Genomic DNA, 17,337 nt, shown 5'->3' with positions numbered 1-17,337 from the left:
AGTTTAAAGTTTGAATAAATCTCTCTATAGATAGCCTAGCTATCTAAAACGTATAATATCATATTGAAGATTACAATTTTAATAACCAACTCTGATTGATAACATAAAACAAACACAAGATGATTTGATAGCTTCAGTAAAATATGTGAGCTATAGCCTACTTTTTTGTAGGAACCCTGTGGAGAAGCTATTTTCACTTAAATTAGGCAGTTTTATATTTGTTAATCATTATACAAATTAGCCTATATACTCCATGCATGTTTCTATTTAAATATTTGACAATCCACATATCCTACAAAATTACAAAAATCCTACAAATTACAATTAGTTATTGGATCACACTTTGATTTGTCATTCATTGGAATTAGGTAATGACGCCTTCAATGTTTACGTTTTGCCTCACCCGTATGGCAAAAACGCGTCCACACGTACATTCAATGCTCGCCCGAGGCGCCTTTGAGACAAAATACCGACAGGGTTCCGGTTCGCCCACATGCCTCAGCGAACAGTGTCCAGACATGCGAATGCAAGCCCATACACGTATGCTCACCCGAGGCAAACGTACGTGTGTACACCGTTGTATGCTAACCCGAGGCAAACGTACGTGTGGACACTGTTTTACGAAAGAGAAAACGCAAATAGACCAATTACTACCTCACGTGACCCTACTACCAACATAACGGTTTAAAAACTCTTCTGATATTTTTTAGGTTATGTTTAGCGGAATTGTAAGGAGATAAGGTAACTGAACAGTCAGGTTATGATGTAACAAAGTACAGTAGATACAAAATTAGTCATAACTTGGTAGGTTTATTCTTATAAATAAGTCCGTCTTTAACAGAAGACTAATCAAACACAAAGACATAATATGGATGAATTCGTAACAGAAAGTTGAAACGGTTAATAGTATGATTAGGCTATTCATCACTGTACCAGGTAAGATTAACTTGATTGCCTAGGCCCTATTTGAAATAATTTTTAGATTTTAACATCTGAAATGTAGTGTACCTTCAAAACAAATATTGCCAATTATATAGAAGAGTCACTGGCTGCACTTTAGTATATGGGCCGCGGAATCTAGCATTGAGACCTACATAGATCGATAGAGGAGATCAAGACGAGATCAACCATGTGTAACATTGTTATCGATTTCCAAGGATTAGCTTAAAAAACATGGCGGAAAATTCAAAATTTTTATATAAATTTTTATTTTTAATAATCTTTTTATGGCTAAAATATGTTTAAAACTAAAGCAATCTCATGTAAAATTTGACGAGGAATCCAATGAAACTCATTTCAGGTTCGTAACTTCAGTAGTTTTTGAGATATTGCAAAAAATGTGCGAAAAAGTGCAAATTTTTGGTTTAAAAGAGGTGAACCTGTTTGCATGGTGATTGATAGGAATTTTAACTATTGGATTTAGTAGAATGATAAATTCTAAAGAAAAAATGTCCAGTCACTTGATTACCTAAACTCAAAATTGTTCGAGATATTTGGGCAAATAAAAATATTGCAACTTCATTTTTTGCTACCTCGGGAGAACTTAGGTTAGAAAAAGCTTAGATTGGGGAAAGCTTAGGTTAGGAGGAGCTTGGATCAGGAAAATATTAGGTTAGGGGAATCTTAGGTTAAGAAAAGCTTAGATTAGGGAAAGCTTAGGTTAGGAGAAGCTAGGGTCAGGAAACGCTTAGGTTAGGGAAATCTTAGTTTAGGAAAAGCTTATATTAGGAAAAAAAGCTGAGGTTAGGATAAGCTCAGGTTGGGAAAAAGCTTAGGTTAGGGGAAGCTGGGTCTGAGAAAAGCTTTGTTCAGGGAAAGATGGGTTAGAAAACTTGCATTAGAAAGAGCTCAACTTAGGAAAAGCTTAGGTTAGGAAAAGCTTAGATTAGGAAAAGCTAAGGTTAGGGAAAGCTTAGGTTAGGAAAGAGCTAAGGTTAGGAAAAGCTTAGGTTAGGGGAAGCTGGGTCTAGGGAAAGCTTGGGTTAGGAAAAGTTTTGGATTAGAAAAAGGTTAGGAGAAGCTTAGGTTGTGGGAAGCTGGGACTGAGAAAAGCTTAGGTTGAGGAAAGCTTGGGTTAGGAAAATGTAGATAAGGAAAAGCTTAGGTTGGGAAAAAGTTCAGGTTGGGATAAGCTTGGGTTAGGAGAAGCTTGGGTTAGGTGAAGCTCAGGTTAGGGGAAGCTGGGTTTGGGAAAAGCTTAGGTTGGGTAAAGCTTGGGTTAGTAAAACTTAGATTAGAAAAAGTTAAGGTTAGGAAAAGCTTAGGTTAGGAAAAAAGGTAAGATTGGGAAAAACTTGGAATAGGGAAAGCTTGGGTTAGGAAAAGCTTACATCGGGGAAAAGCGTAGGTTAGGAAAAGCTTGATTTGATTCAATTATTTCTACATTCTTTTAAAGCTTCTGAATTGCATTGGAAGCTGAATAAAATGTGATCCTCAATATCGGTCTGCACTATGCCTATGCAAACATATTGAACTCTTCTAAAGATAAAATACTACATTTTCTTGTATTTTTCCCAAATATCTTAATAATCTATAGAATTTTCTCACCTCAAATCTATTTTAATGAATTCCCTGCAAAAATCCCAATGAAATTTAGCCAATTTAGTAGTCACTAAAAGTAGAAAAAAAATTAAATATGAAAATTAAAGAGTATTGAGTGTGCAATTTTTTTAATTTTCCCAAATATCTCGAACAATTTTGAGTTTAGGTTATCAAGTGACTGGACATTTTTTCTTTAGAATTTATCATTCTACTAAATCCAATAGTTTAAAATACCTATTAATCATCATGAAAACAAGTTGACCTTTTTTAAAGCAAAAAAGTTTCATTTTTCTGCACATTTTTTGCAATATCTCAAAAACTACTGAAGTTACGAACCTGAAATTAGTTTCATTGGATTCCTCGTCAAATTTTACATAAGAATGCACTAGTTTTAAACATATTTTAGCCATAAAAAGATTATTAAAAATAAAAATTTATATAAAAATTTTGAACTTTCTGCCATGTTTTTTTAGCTAATCCTTGGAAATCGATAACAATGTTATACATGGTTGATCTCGTCTTGATCTCCTCTATCGATCTATGTAGGTCTCAATGCTAGATTCCGCGACCCATAAACTAGAGTGCCCCCGTTTCTGTTTCTTTGTCCTTAAGTTGATTGCAAATGATAAATAAATAAATAATGCTACACTAGATAAGTAGACTAATAAGGTAAATGCTTGCCACTTATAATTTTTGCCTGTCCATACTCAGGTAGGCTACAACAAATCGGGACCTGATTAGAAAACTCAGATACTGTAATATTGAATAGGCTACCTGCTCACTGAATAATTTTATCGATAAAACATGTAAATAATAATAAAATTAGGATTATTAAAATCTGCTGTATTTTTCAGTCTACAGAAAGAACTGTAGAGTTAGGAATACAGTAGTTATTAGTCAATCTAAAGATGAACAAAATTAATACGAACATATTTAATAGTCATTGAACAAGATCAAAATGTAATAAATTTGCATCTTCTATTTTCTCAATAGAGTTTATTGAAGTAGGGCAAGTAGCCTATTGCATTTTAGGAGTTGATGTAGGAGTATAAATTTGGTTAGAATATTGAATAATACACATTACCTATCATACAAGTTACCTATTATCTTGTAGTGAACAAGACAACCTATTTTGAACTATGTGTCCCACCTTGTCTAAATCTGGGAGAGGAATAGCACAAGGTTACCTTATTTTTTCTCTTTCTATCATTCTGATGATGTACTTATTGACCGAACGAAGTGAGGTCTAAGATTCAAGTCGACGGTTTGGCATTTCTCTTAATGTTTATATGTTGCGCATTTACGGCGAAACGCGGTAATAGATTTTCATGAAATGTGACAGGTATGTTCCTTTTTTAATTGCGCGTCGACGTATATACAAGGTTTTTGGAAATTTTGCATTTCAAGGATAATATAAAAGGAAAAAGGAGCCTCCTTCATACGCCAATAATAGAGTAAAAATCAGACTATAGAAGTATTCATCATAAATCAGCTGACAAGTGATTACACAGATGTGTGGAGAAGTCAGTTTTTGCTGTATTTCCATAAGAGTCTATAGTTTCAATCAGGTAATTGTGGATGAGAATACTGCGTGAGGTCTACTGCTCACAGAACTACTAGTTGTATCAATCAATAAAGAATCAATCTTTTCTTTTTTTCTCTTTATTGGTTTTGCATTTTATAGCATGCTTCAGGTTGCATATAAAGCTTCACTTTATAACACCTAACTCCTGACTCACTCAGGATTGAACACCTTAAAACCAAATCCAAAAAATAGGTTTTCAGAACAGATTTTTTAAAGAATAATTGAAATACGCATGATACAGGTAGCCTACTGTATTGACATATAAACTCTTAGTAGGTCTAGAAACAGTTATTTTTCTTTTTTTCAGAGAATAACAGGCTGATTGAGCTATGGTTGAAACTTGCTGCTGGATTTATCTTGCTAGTTTATGGCTGATGATCAGAGTGTCAAGTATCAGGTGAGCTTTCTTGTAATTATCAACCTATCAAATCATGTTTGTTTTCCTGTCAATGCTGTATAAAAATTACAAATTGCTTTCAATACCAATAATAATAGAGTTTCACATTATCGTGTTATCGGATGGGCATGCAAAACTGTCGGTCTCGGCTGAAGTATGACAGTCGTAAGGCCCATCTACAAATTAAATTATATATTCAGGCCCTTGGGACCTTCCCGCAAGAGACTCCCCACCAACAAAAGCCACAAGAATTTACTTTTTTTTAGAGTTTTGCATTTCAACATTACAATACTGCTTTATTGGAGGCCGCCCGAAACATTCATATTGTTGGTGTTTCCAAAACAAATTTTTGAGACAGGACCGTTCTTCATTGGTTGGATTCTGTAGATGTTCCCTACTAATTGTTTGTTAGCCTGGGTACACACGGGCCGGTAGGCCATTAATTTCGATTAGTACAACAACTTCCATTTCGTGGAATCAATATTATAAACCACACCTAACAACTAAGAAGACATTAATCAGCTATAGACTTGAAAAACTTTCATTGTACAACTACTATGTATCATTTTTTCAATTGATAGATAAGAAAATGTTACATGGGACAGTAGGCGATGCGAATTACAACCAAACGTGTTTCATTATAATTTTTTTTACTTTCCTCTTTCCTTGCCCTATTACCATAAGGAAAGTATTGCTTTCCGAAAAAAATAAGGTGCCCCAATTTCCAAATTTCTATACGTTTCAAAGTCCTGAATCCAAAAAAGTGGGGTTTTAAACTAAAAATATAAAATGTATGAATTCAGGGCTACTTTCTTGTATTTATAAAATAGAATTATAGTACCCTTTAATATCCTTGTATTTGTATTATTATTTTTTTATATTTTATCAATTTTAAAGGTTACTAAAATTCTATTTATAAAAAAATTATAATGAAATAAAACTGAAATAAATTAAATCATTTCATCCAAAAAAATAATAAATAAATCATATGAGCAAATATTATCTAATATCAACTTGTTTATTTTTGCATTTAAACTTTAAAATGGCCAATTTATGCCAAAACTAGTTGTTTAAATGTTTTTGAATATTTCAATTAAGAAGTGTACTTCATCTTTTTATTAATTTCAGTTTTTTTACATTAAAAGCATGACTACCAATAGTGTTAAGCTGGGTTTCCACCAAAGTTATTAACAACAAAATGTTAATAACTTAATCCTTATAGATTGAAAGGAACTTGACAAACACATATAATCATCATTTGTATGATAAGTTATGTTTAATCTAATAAAATCTATAAGGATCATACTGTATAGGATGGAAACTGTAAATATGTCCAAAGCGGATATCGAGTATGTATCAGCCCAAAAACAAATTTGGCGTTGCCCAACATGCTCGGAATCTAGGAGGAAAAGCATGGCAGCAGTATCGGCGGCCGAGGATGGCAAAGCTAACCACTCCCACGTCATTTTTATGCTGGAGGAGGCTCGAGAAGATCGTAAGAGGATGGAAGAACAGTTTAACAAATCTTTCGAGTTCGCTCATAATAAAATTGAGGACCAAAATAAATTGATTGTGGAACAATCGAGTAAACTTGCTGAGTATTTGAAGGTTATAGAAAGTCTTACACAGGAAAATGTGAATTTAAAAAAAAGATCAAGGATTTAGAGGATAGGGTTGATCACGTCGAACAGTATACGCGAATGAACACTGTTGAAATTTTTGGTGTTCCTGAAACGACCGGAGAAGACACCTATGAAGTTGTGAGAAGTGTGTGTACTGCTCTAGATTTAGATATAAAACGAGAGAACATTGATGTCTGTCATCGCCTGAAAAAGATGCAAAGCAGTAATTGTCCGGCTGGTATCATAGTGAAATTTGTTAGGAGAGAGGATAAAATGAATTTAATTCACAAGAGAAAAGTGAAAAGAAATTTCTCTACTCGTCACTTGGGTCTCAAGGTTCCAGAACAGCCAGTTTATATAAACGAGTGTTTGAGTCCAGGTAACAAGAAGCTTTACACAGCGGCGCGACAGATGAAGAAGGATAAAGGATACGCATATATCTGGGTGCAGAATGGTCACATCCTTATGAGAAAGGAGCAGGGATCACAGGTGAAAAGAATAACATCTATGGACACTCTAAATTCCCTTTGAGACCGACTTTTAAAAGAACTGATAACAGCTTTATTTCTTGTTTCATTGTTTTTGTTTCCTGGTATGTTTTTCGTTTTTGTTTTTGTTTTTCTTATTTACAGATTTTTGTTATAATGTCGAGAACTTTTTGTTGAACAATTACTTTATTTTTGAATTACTGCTTAATCATATTATGTATTATTTCAAATGTTATTATAATCGATGTGTGATGATTCTTTTGTAGAGTTTAATGATCTGTTGGAGGTTCCGAACAAAATTAGCATTTTCCATCAAAATATTAGAAGTTTACGTGAAAACTTTGATCGGTTTTCCATTTACTTACACTCTTTAACAACAAAACCAGCTGTCATTGTTTTATCAGAGATTTGGATATCGGATTTTGAAACGGATTCCTATCAGTTGGACAGTTACAATCAGTATACGAAATGCAATAATACGTACAGATCAGGTGTTGTACTAGTGTTTGTTTCGAAAAAGTATTCGGTTACTTCAATACCGTTAGATATGATAGCAGCCGATGCAATCAAGGTTACTCTTGATCTCGCCTCTGGTCGCAAATTCTCTGTTATCGCTGTTTATCGTCTTCATTCAGTATCTGTGTCAACTTTTATTGAGCAGCTTAACGATATTTTACCTTCATTCAATGATAGAAATTTAATGCTAATAGGCGATATAAATTTATGCTTACTTGAATCTTCGCGAATTGTAGACGAATATCAGACTTTAATGAGTAGTCACGGTTTCACGCAACTATTAAATTCTCCCACACGTGGTAATCGATGTATAGATCATATCTATCTCAGGTCAAGAGACAATATATTATCTGAAGTCCATGTATTATCTTCTGGTCGTAGTGATCATGATGCAACTATCTGCCTTTTGGATTCAAGTTATTTTCTATCAAATGTCAAACCGTTTTATTATACAAATCAGAAAACTAAAACTATTGATAGGACTTTGCTTTCTAATCTGTTGAAAAATGCAGTTTGGACTGAAGTTTTCAATACAATGAATGTGTCTGATGGATTTGATATATTTTTAAAAACTTTTCACGAAATAGTAAATAAAGCCACCATTGAGAGTAGTAAATTAAATAAAATAAATAATGTCAAGATTTTGAAACCCTGGATGACGGTTGAGCTATGTAAGAGACAGCATCATAGAAATCGGTTGTATAAAAAAGTAAAGAAAAATCCACTAAATTTTAGATTGAAAAGAGAATTTGACATTTTTGCATTTAAATTGAAACAGGATATGGCAAATAGGAAGAACCAATACTACCATAATTTGTTTGATATGAATAAAAATAACCCACGAAAACAATGGGATACAATTAATAAAGTTTTGGGTACAGCGAATAATAAGAAAAATGCCCTTGATTCAATTAGGACATTTGACAATCCACATTTGACTGTTCAGCAACCGCTTGAAGTGGCTGAGGAGTTTAATAAATTTTTCGTCACAATTGTAGAAAAGCTTATTGATCAAATCGATGACTCTAGCAATATGAACCCTTCTGATTTTAATAAAATGTTTCCTCCGTTTTCTGTGCAAAACTCCTTTTTCTTTTTCCCAACTTGTGTAGATGAGGTAAAACGAATAATTTCTCAATTGAATCAAAATAAAGCATCTGGAATTGATGGTATATCAGCGTTTATCGTTAAACTTTCCAGTGAATTCATAAGTCCTGTGCTAGCTCATTTGATCAATCTAAGTTTTGAAAGTGGTGAATTTCCCGCATGCTTGAAGAGGGCGGTAGTCATCCCATTATTTAAAAAAGGTGATTTGAATAATTATAGGCCTATTTCACTATTATCTGTGTTCTCGAAAATTATAGAAAAAATAGTTAAAGCAAGAATTCAAAAATTCTTCAATTTAAATAATTTTCTGAGTGAGAACCAATATGGCTTTATTGAGAAGAAATGTACAGAGGATGCATTGTTATCTTTCTGTTCAGGAATTTTCAATGGGCTAAACAAAAACTTAAATGTCTTGGGCCTGTTCATTGATATAACTAAAGCTTTTGACTCTGTGGACCATAACATTCTTTTGCATAGATTGAGGGAGGCTGGAATAAGAGGCATTGCTTTAAACTGGTTCAAAAGTTTCTTGGTGGGCAGAAGCCAGTGTGTTCGGGTTAAGAATGTTCTGAGCTCTTTTTTGACAATCCCATGTGGGGTACCCCAGGGCTCGGTATTAGGACCAATTTTATTCCTGGTGTATATAAATAAATTATGCGCAAGTAATCTGAGTGGAACAGTTACTTGTTTTGCGGATGATACGGCTCTGCTATATTGTGAAAAAGAAATTGATACGGCAACTTCTAAGATGCAGAGTGACTTAGATTGGATAAAAATTTGGTTCTCAGTGCATAGGTTGGCTCTGAGTACTAAAACCAAATTTGTTCGTTTCTCTTTGAGATCAAAGCCCATCTTGCAGGTTCCCTTACTATTCGAGTGTGGTGTCTGCCTATCTAATCATAATGAATTCTGTACATCTTGTGTAAAGATAGATCAAGTGCAAAATATCAAATATCTTGGTTTAGAGCTTGATGAGAACTGCAATTGGAAGGTTCACATCCAATCACTCAAAAAGCACATGAATATGATGCTTCGTAAATTTTATTTATTGAAATTCATTTGCCCTAGAAAAATTCTGAGATCTGTTTATTTCGCTATTGCAAATAGCAAGCTTCAATATGGGCTAAGATGTTGGGAGGGGGTGCATATAAAACTAATTTAAACTCTATACTTATTGCACAAAAAAGATTGATTAGAATGATGACATCATTACATAGGAGAGCTCATTCATTTCCCTACTTCCAGGCCTTGGATATATTGCCTTTAAGGCATTTATATATTTTCAGGGTCTTGAGAATATTCTTTTTAAGAAGTGGTCAGATTACAGGGAATGCCTTAGTTTTCTCAAACAGATTGAGAGACAGAAATTTGGTTGTTCTTGCAAACCCTTCATGTGAAGCCTTCAAACGGTTTTACGATTACAGTGCTCCAAATTCCTTTAATAAGTTACCTCTACATATTACATCCACAGGCTCACTGATAACATTTTTGAAGAAATTGAAGCACTTTTTATTCAATTTTGATTTTGATGAGATTGAGGAGTTCTTTTTCACATGAATTATTTTTTTACATTCTTTTGGGAATTTCTACTATTGCTTCCTAGGGTTCTAACAATTTTTCTGTCTCAGGATTTTTATTTATCTATTTTTTCATTAATATATTATGACTTTAGTTCATATATTAATATAAAAATGTATATGTCCTCAAATTCTTCTTAATTTATTTTCCTAGGATTGTATTATACCTTTTGGTTTCTATAAATAACTTCTGTAATGTTCACTCCTGTTCACTGAATCCACTGAATCCTAATGTTCACTGAATAGACAAAGATTTTCTGTTAATTTTTTTTCGAGGCTTCTGTCTCTTGCAAAGGTCAAATAGTTTAATTTTCAGAGTAGGTAACTTCAACTCAGCTAATAGCTTATGAAGTACCTTAATCATAACTCTGACGCTACATAATGTTTTTGTTAGTTTTTAACTATTTTCATTTATATAAATAGAATTAGAAGATATTATATTATGTATTTTAGTTTTTATTTTTTCAAAATTATTGTACTGATTTGTTAAGTTCATTCTCTTTTGTTTGTAAATTGTCAGTGTTATGAATAAATTTCAATTTCAATTTCAATTATATTAACATTTTGTTTATAACTTTTCTGTAAACGCAGCTTTAGATGATGTAATTACTGTATATGTAAGAAGAATAATTAATAAAAACAATATAAAAATTTTGAAGCATCCTTTATTTTTTAACAACTTTAAGATAGTTCAACAACTAGTCTCGGTGATCACACCATCGTCAGGTTATAAAATCTATTTTATAGAACTATTAATCTATAATATCATACAGATGATTAAGAGGAAAAACAAACTCGCACGGAAGAAAAATTTTTCGGCCTATCATAGAAATCGGTACAACGATATTAGAAGAGAGCTGAAAAATCTTATATCCCGTTCTCATGATGAGTATATGACTAGGGTACAGAGGAATATCAAGGGTGAGTCGAAGGAGTTCTGGAAGTTTGTGAATAGTAAGCGTGAGGCTAAGGGGATCTGTCAGAGAATGGAGCTCGGTGATAGGGCCTTTGTGGGATCTGAATTGCCCGATGGTTTTGCTGAGTACTTCAAGTCGGTTTATACTCCAATTACTTGCACCTTTAGTGATAACGTGAATCAGATTAGTGAGGAAAATGGAATTAGAAGGGATTTGGCTTCCAGTTCATTAGCTGTTTCATCAGTTTCTGTTGAGAGCATAAGGAGGGCAATTAACAGAATGAAGCCACTCACTACTCCTGGTGATGATGAGGTTCCTGCATTCATAGTGAAAGGTTGCAGAGATGTGTTGGTTGACCCATTGAAATATATATTCGATTTATCTTTGGCGAAAGGTTTATTTCCTACAAGGTGGAAGATTTCCAAGGTAATACCCATTTTCAAGTCTGGCAGAAAGGATCTAATTGATAACTATCGTCCGATCTCCCTGCTTTCAGTCTTCGCAAAGGTTTTTGAGCGTGTTTTGTATGGTGAGATTTTGTGTTACTCCCGTCCTCTGATATCGGACTGTCAACATGGGTTTCTCCCTGGAAGGTCTGTGGTCACCAATTTGATGGAGTTCACTATGGATGTTTCGAGGGTAATGGATTCTGGAGGTGAGGTTGATGTCATTTACACAGACTATGCAAAAGCATTTGATCATGTTGATCAGGGAGCACTGTTGAGGAGACTTGATGATTTGGGTTTTTGTGTGCAACTTGTGAATCTTTTCAGAAGTTACTTATTCCATCGTACCAATTATGTTATGGTCAGGTGTTCTAGATCAACTCCCTTTTTCAGCACTTCAGGAGTTCCACAGGGGAGTGTACTCGGTCCTCTTTTATTCCTTCTATTGATCAATGAACTGCCTCTCCAGTTAAAGAAAGCAAAATGTTTGATCTTTGCTGATGATGTAAAGCTCTACATGGAGATTACTAACTCCAATGATCGTAATTTGTTGCAGCAAGATCTTGACAGATTGGCTAGATGGTCTTCTATCAATGGACTTGACTTGAATGTTAGGAAGTGTAAGTGTATCTCATTCTCTAGAAAAAAATTGAAGATGAACTTTTCTTATGAAGTACATGGTATGAATCTGGAAAGAGTCGATACATGTAAGGATTTGGGTGTAATCTTTGATAGCTGTCTCAGGTTCTCAGTGCACATGGACTATAGCATAGCTAGAGCCAATAAAATGCTAGGTTTTGTTATGAGGAATACAGCTAACTTCAATAACCTTGATGCAATATGTACTGTTTATGTGTCATTGGTCCAGAGTGTGTTGGAATATTGCTCTGTGATTTGGAACCCTTATACTGATTTGTGTACTCATGGTCTTGAGGTGGTTCAGAATAAGTTTTTGAGGTTTCTCTATTACAAGCGCTTCGGCCAATCCTGTCCTTTGGGTTTTCCTACAGACCGTTTGAGAAGTACCTTTCACTTTGTATCATTGAGATTACAACGGGAGAGAGACTCATTGATTTTCGTGCATGGTCTGTTAAGGGGTCGATTTTCTTCTCCTTCGCTGCTCTCATTGATCAGGTTCCATGTTCCTGCGTTCAATTCCAGAGATCATCCCACCTTTGATATTATCAGATGTAGAACGGTCAGTGGTTACAATGCTCCCCTGTTTAGGTCTCTTCGATTATACAACAGGCTTAATAATGCATTAGATTTTTTTGATTCAGACAGTGTGTTCAGGCGGGACTTGAATAAGATTTATGTTTGTTGAGTTTTGTCTTTTTTTTTCTTTCCTATGTATTACATAATTTATTAGTGTTTTTATTTATAAGTTTCATATTTGCAAAGTTTCCATAATTCTCTTTTTTCTTTTCTTCTTGAATTTTTCAGTATTAGTTACATTCTTAGTTCTTCTTCTTTTATCTGTTATACTATAAGTTTCATATTTGCAAGGTTTTCTATTATTTTTTGTTGTATTTTGTTTTTTCTAAAACTCAATAGTATATTAGTTAAGTTATTCTATTTTCATTTTAATGTATTGCATTTTCAAATTGTATTATGCTCAATGTGTGTTATGAGGGCAATAATGGGATTCAGTTCCTGGTGCCCTCAAATATGTAAATTTTCAAATAAAATAAATAATAATAAAATAAATAAAAATATTTTAAAGTTTTTTTTTTAAATTAAGGGTGCTTCAAGATTTTTATATTGTTTTTATTAATTTAAAAAGTAGCCCATGTGAATGAAGTGTTTTTATAAGAAGAATTATATTTTCATCTAAATACCCTAGATGTAATGATTATGATAGCTGATTAAAATGTACATGTGGCACAATAAACTAAATAAAAACGTCCATAAGAATAACATGTAAACTATGAAGAACTGTTGAGCCTATTTTTAAGGGTTTTAGAAAATCTTTTCATAATTGATGCTTGGAGGCGACAAGAAGGGCGTGTGCAAAATTTCAAGCTTTTAAGCCTAGTAGTTTAAGCTCTGGTCTGATTATGAGTCAGTGAGGACAAAGCATTTTATTTAATTGGTATGATATTGAAACATTTCATGAAAACAAAAAACTTCACTATTCACCTCTATAAACAAATAAAAAGTGGGTTACTCACCATATACTGTGAAACGAGATTCATCTCTTGAAAGTGAGAACAATCCTACCCTATTTATACCCTAATTCTACAACTATTCAGAGCAGCAAACCGACTATGTTCTATGAACCGTCTATCATCCTAGCTTCAGCCTCCTGTAAGGCTGTTTTCATGCCTTGATGATACCAGCAAGTGCTTCAGACTTGGATTCTGTATGAACTATTTTACTTTGGTAAATTCAATTTGAATTATCTTATCAGGTAACAGTCAACTTCAAATCAGGTGAAAACTTTGGTAAATTCAATTTGAATTATCTTATCAGGTGACAGTCAACTTCAAATCAGGTGAAAATATTCAAGAAGTCCAATCGCCATATGATGATGAGTTTGATCATGAGGTTCTCTACCTGGGGATGAACAACTTGCCCTTGAGAGAGAGAGGCCAGTAACCATTGCAGAGCGGATGATCAAGCTGGTGAAGAAAATCCACCACAAGCCCAATAGTGCTCTAATTAACATGTGCATCATTCTATCAAGGAGTGAAAACAGTTTCAAGATTGCCGGAAGTGATGAAGAAAGAATAGACTTCTGGAATGGCAAAGCAACCGCGACGAAAGTCATGTATCGACAATTGTGTAAAAGGTATTAGTTTAAAGCTTTCAATTTCAATAATTTAATCTATACCACTATAAAAATTAGATGGTGTCTTTCCGTTTGTCTGGGTGTTCGAAACGCCTAACTGATATATGACATTTTTCCCAAAGATGGTTAAATAACTGATGACTGTCATTGACCTATTTTCGTTAAGAAAATCCTTAAAGAATAAGCCCCACGGTCCTTCAAAGTTTACATGTTATTCTTATGGAGGAAGTTTCTATTTTGTTTATTATGTCACATGTGTGTTTTCAACAAATCAGCTGTTGTTATGATTATATCTAACACCCTTTGGTAGTCATCATGTTAAAGATCCACATGTTTACTCGAACAGGTGATTTTGGTAACATTGGTTTTAAAAGTATCAAAATCAATGGACGCTCGCTAATATCTAAAGCCGGTCACTCACTATCCGGTAGACCGCACAGGTGTACCTGTCCAGTCTGTAAGCCTAGCCGCATATTGAGACGCGACTATTGGCGCGCGCGAGTTTTTGTAACTCTTGTAAAGGAGTAGATCAGCGCAAATTGGCAACACGACGTGACGCAGCGCGTCTCCTATCCTTTGCATGAGTTACAAAAATTGCGTCGCGCGCTTGTCGCGCTCAAATTCAAATTTTATTTATTGCCCAAGACACATTATATAAAATATCGTACAGGCACTGTAAATTTACATAAAACTCACAACTTAACATTTGACATAAAAACTATCACATCATTTTATGCTGTTCAACCTAATGCTAAAACACTTCAAGACTATAAAAACATTTCTTCAATAGGGACTTTTCAATTTTTCTCTTGTATTCCTTCTCAGGTAATTCTCTAACGGTAGGTGGTTATAAAATATGATTGCTCGGGCCTTAAAACTAGTATGAAAAGATCTATAATAGTAAAATTCTTTTCAGATCTGTAATCAATTCCGTGTGTAATTAGAGTGGACATTATTATGACTGGAAAATACATTTAAATTAGACTTCACAAACAACAAGCATTGGTATATGAAAATACATGGTAAATTCATAATTCCCAGTCTTATAAAAAGTCTAAAAAACTTGCAATGGGTGAGAGGTGGTTCATTTCAAAATTGTTCCATCTGATCTTTTTTGCAATAAAAGTTAGAAATAAAATATAGAAATCGGCCATTTTTTGTGTATTGGAATATGGGCTTAAGTACACTCAACAACATTTTTCCATTTCTCAACCGAATTTGACTTATGATGCATAATTTTGGACCGCCTTGGGGAGTCGAGAAGAATGAAGTGTTGTAAGATGAAATCTGATCATTGTGTCAAAAGTTATAAGAGTTTGAAATTTTGATCCTTGAGGTGTCCTTATGCGCGACTCTCCACTAGGAAATAATGAAATGAAGTGCATATCTAACGAATGATTCTCATAGAACATAATCTCATGAACTTATGTCATTCAAATCCATATGAGATAGAACGCTCTACCTGATCTTAGATTGTAAAGCACAAAAATACTCCCAGAGGGATTTTGAATTACCTATACATCTAAATGGTAACAATCGGAAGATATTGTTGATCAAAGACTAAAATTCATCAGAATTGATTTTTTCTTTCAATTTTACACGTTTTGAAAAATCGTAACTCAGTACTCTCATTGGAGATAAAGAGTTCCAAATGATCTCATTTTATCTGTGAAAAGGCGAGAGCCAATTTTTCTGTCTGATTACTGGATTTGGCAGAAATAGCTGAAATCAGAAAAATGAACCGAAAATACGAGGTTCTTGGGCCATTCTGTATCTAGCACAAGTAAATTTTGCATGAAGAAATTGGTTCTGGACTTCTCTCATGTATCCAAATGATATATTAAAAAATCATAACTACAATATTAATTGCAAGCACCAATGTATATAGTGACTGGACTATTGTGTGACAACATTTCTGTTTAACTCATTACTTTTGTTATTAAGTGGTATTCCTTTTATTCCAATCAATTGCAGATTTTGAAAATAATTTATTTTATTTTTCATTTCAGGCACCAAAATGTGTCACAAAGGCCGCAAACACAGTTCATCGTGTGTGTTGTTGCTCATTCTGCAAAGACAGTGAACATGCAATCCCATAGTTTGACACTGTACACATCGTTTTACCATTATCATAGTATATCCCACTTCCATTGTATAACTTTGAACATTACAAAACATGTGTTTTGTCATGAATAATAATGTGATTATGTAAATTACCAATTTATTGTTACTTTCGCAATTCTTCATATGTTTTGAAAAAAATAAAAGGTATTATGTACTTCATTGGATAATTATTTTATACCAGCTGGCCCGGCGAACTTCGTACCGCCAAATAGTTAATGCATCTCATGACAAACTTTAGCTGAATGCACACCTGAGGAGGCGCGATGCGGCATTTTGCATCCAGGTGCTTCTTGCATATTGGTTTGAATGGAAGCACTCACACACACACACACACACACACACACACACACACACACACACACACACACTGAATGGGGCATGGCGTGGAACGGTGTGATAAGGCAATCTCCATAAGATCAACACTTTGTATCACCAAGCCGCGTCTCCTCAGATCATAAAATTAGCAGCTGGTAACTTTAGATGATATTATTCATAATTATTATTCCAATTATTAATTTTAATGGATTTTATTTGTATGTAGATAATTTTTCAATTGCAAAATAAATTATTTACTAAAAATCAATTGATTCTAAACACCAAAGACAATGGTACAGAATTATTCGAAACAAAGCAAAAATGTCTTTAGAGCATGTAAGTCTTTAACCTGAGGCCGCACTGCTGGATGGCACAGAATAGTCATTTTGTTTAGAATAAAAAATACATGGGTGGTTATGGAGCAGAGCAGCACACACACTTGTCCACTATCTACCGGCGGCTGTTGGATGATGCATCAGATTTAACAGCTGATTTTTATTTCTGAGTGTGGCCAGCTCACAAATCTTCTCCCATAAGGATTACATGTAAACTTTGAAGGACCGTAGGAAAGAGTCCTGAAGTCGGATTATAAATATGATAGGCCATAAACCTGGTCCTGAACATAACGAACACAACTAAAAAAATCATCAAATTCGGTGCACACATAAAAAAGTTATTGAATGTCAAAATTTGAGGCTCAATTTTTATTCATATAGATTATGTCATTCTATCAATATTTTGCAGTTGCAGAAATTTCAAAACCATTTATTTTGAATTATTTGAAATGAGTAGTTGTGATAATTTCTAGTCTTTTTATTTGATATGAATATCTGCATCTACCACCACAATATCACCTCCACTACTACACACAAAATGTCATCTGTCTCTGTCTTCTCGCTTTTTGAGTTGCA

The 17,337-nt window shown here is 33.9% G+C and overlaps 1 long non-coding RNA gene across 1 annotated transcript; it reads left to right on the top strand.

Annotated features, from left to right (window-relative positions):
* The first annotated feature begins 537 nt into the window (after positions 1–537).
* On the top strand, positions 538–16,265 carry LOC111057515. The gene is made up of 3 exons (XR_005573384.1): positions 538–936; positions 4,434–4,523; positions 15,997–16,265. It is a non-coding gene; the product is annotated as an uncharacterized LOC111057515 (long non-coding RNA).
* The last annotated feature ends 1,072 nt before the right edge of the window (positions 16,266–17,337 follow it).

The sequence above is a fragment of the Nilaparvata lugens genome, chromosome X (assembly GCF_014356525.2).
Source record: "Nilaparvata lugens isolate BPH chromosome X, ASM1435652v1, whole genome shotgun sequence".
Classification (NCBI taxonomy): Eukaryota; Metazoa; Arthropoda; class Insecta; order Hemiptera; family Delphacidae; genus Nilaparvata; species Nilaparvata lugens.
This window is presented reverse-complemented; position numbering and strand designations above follow the sequence as displayed.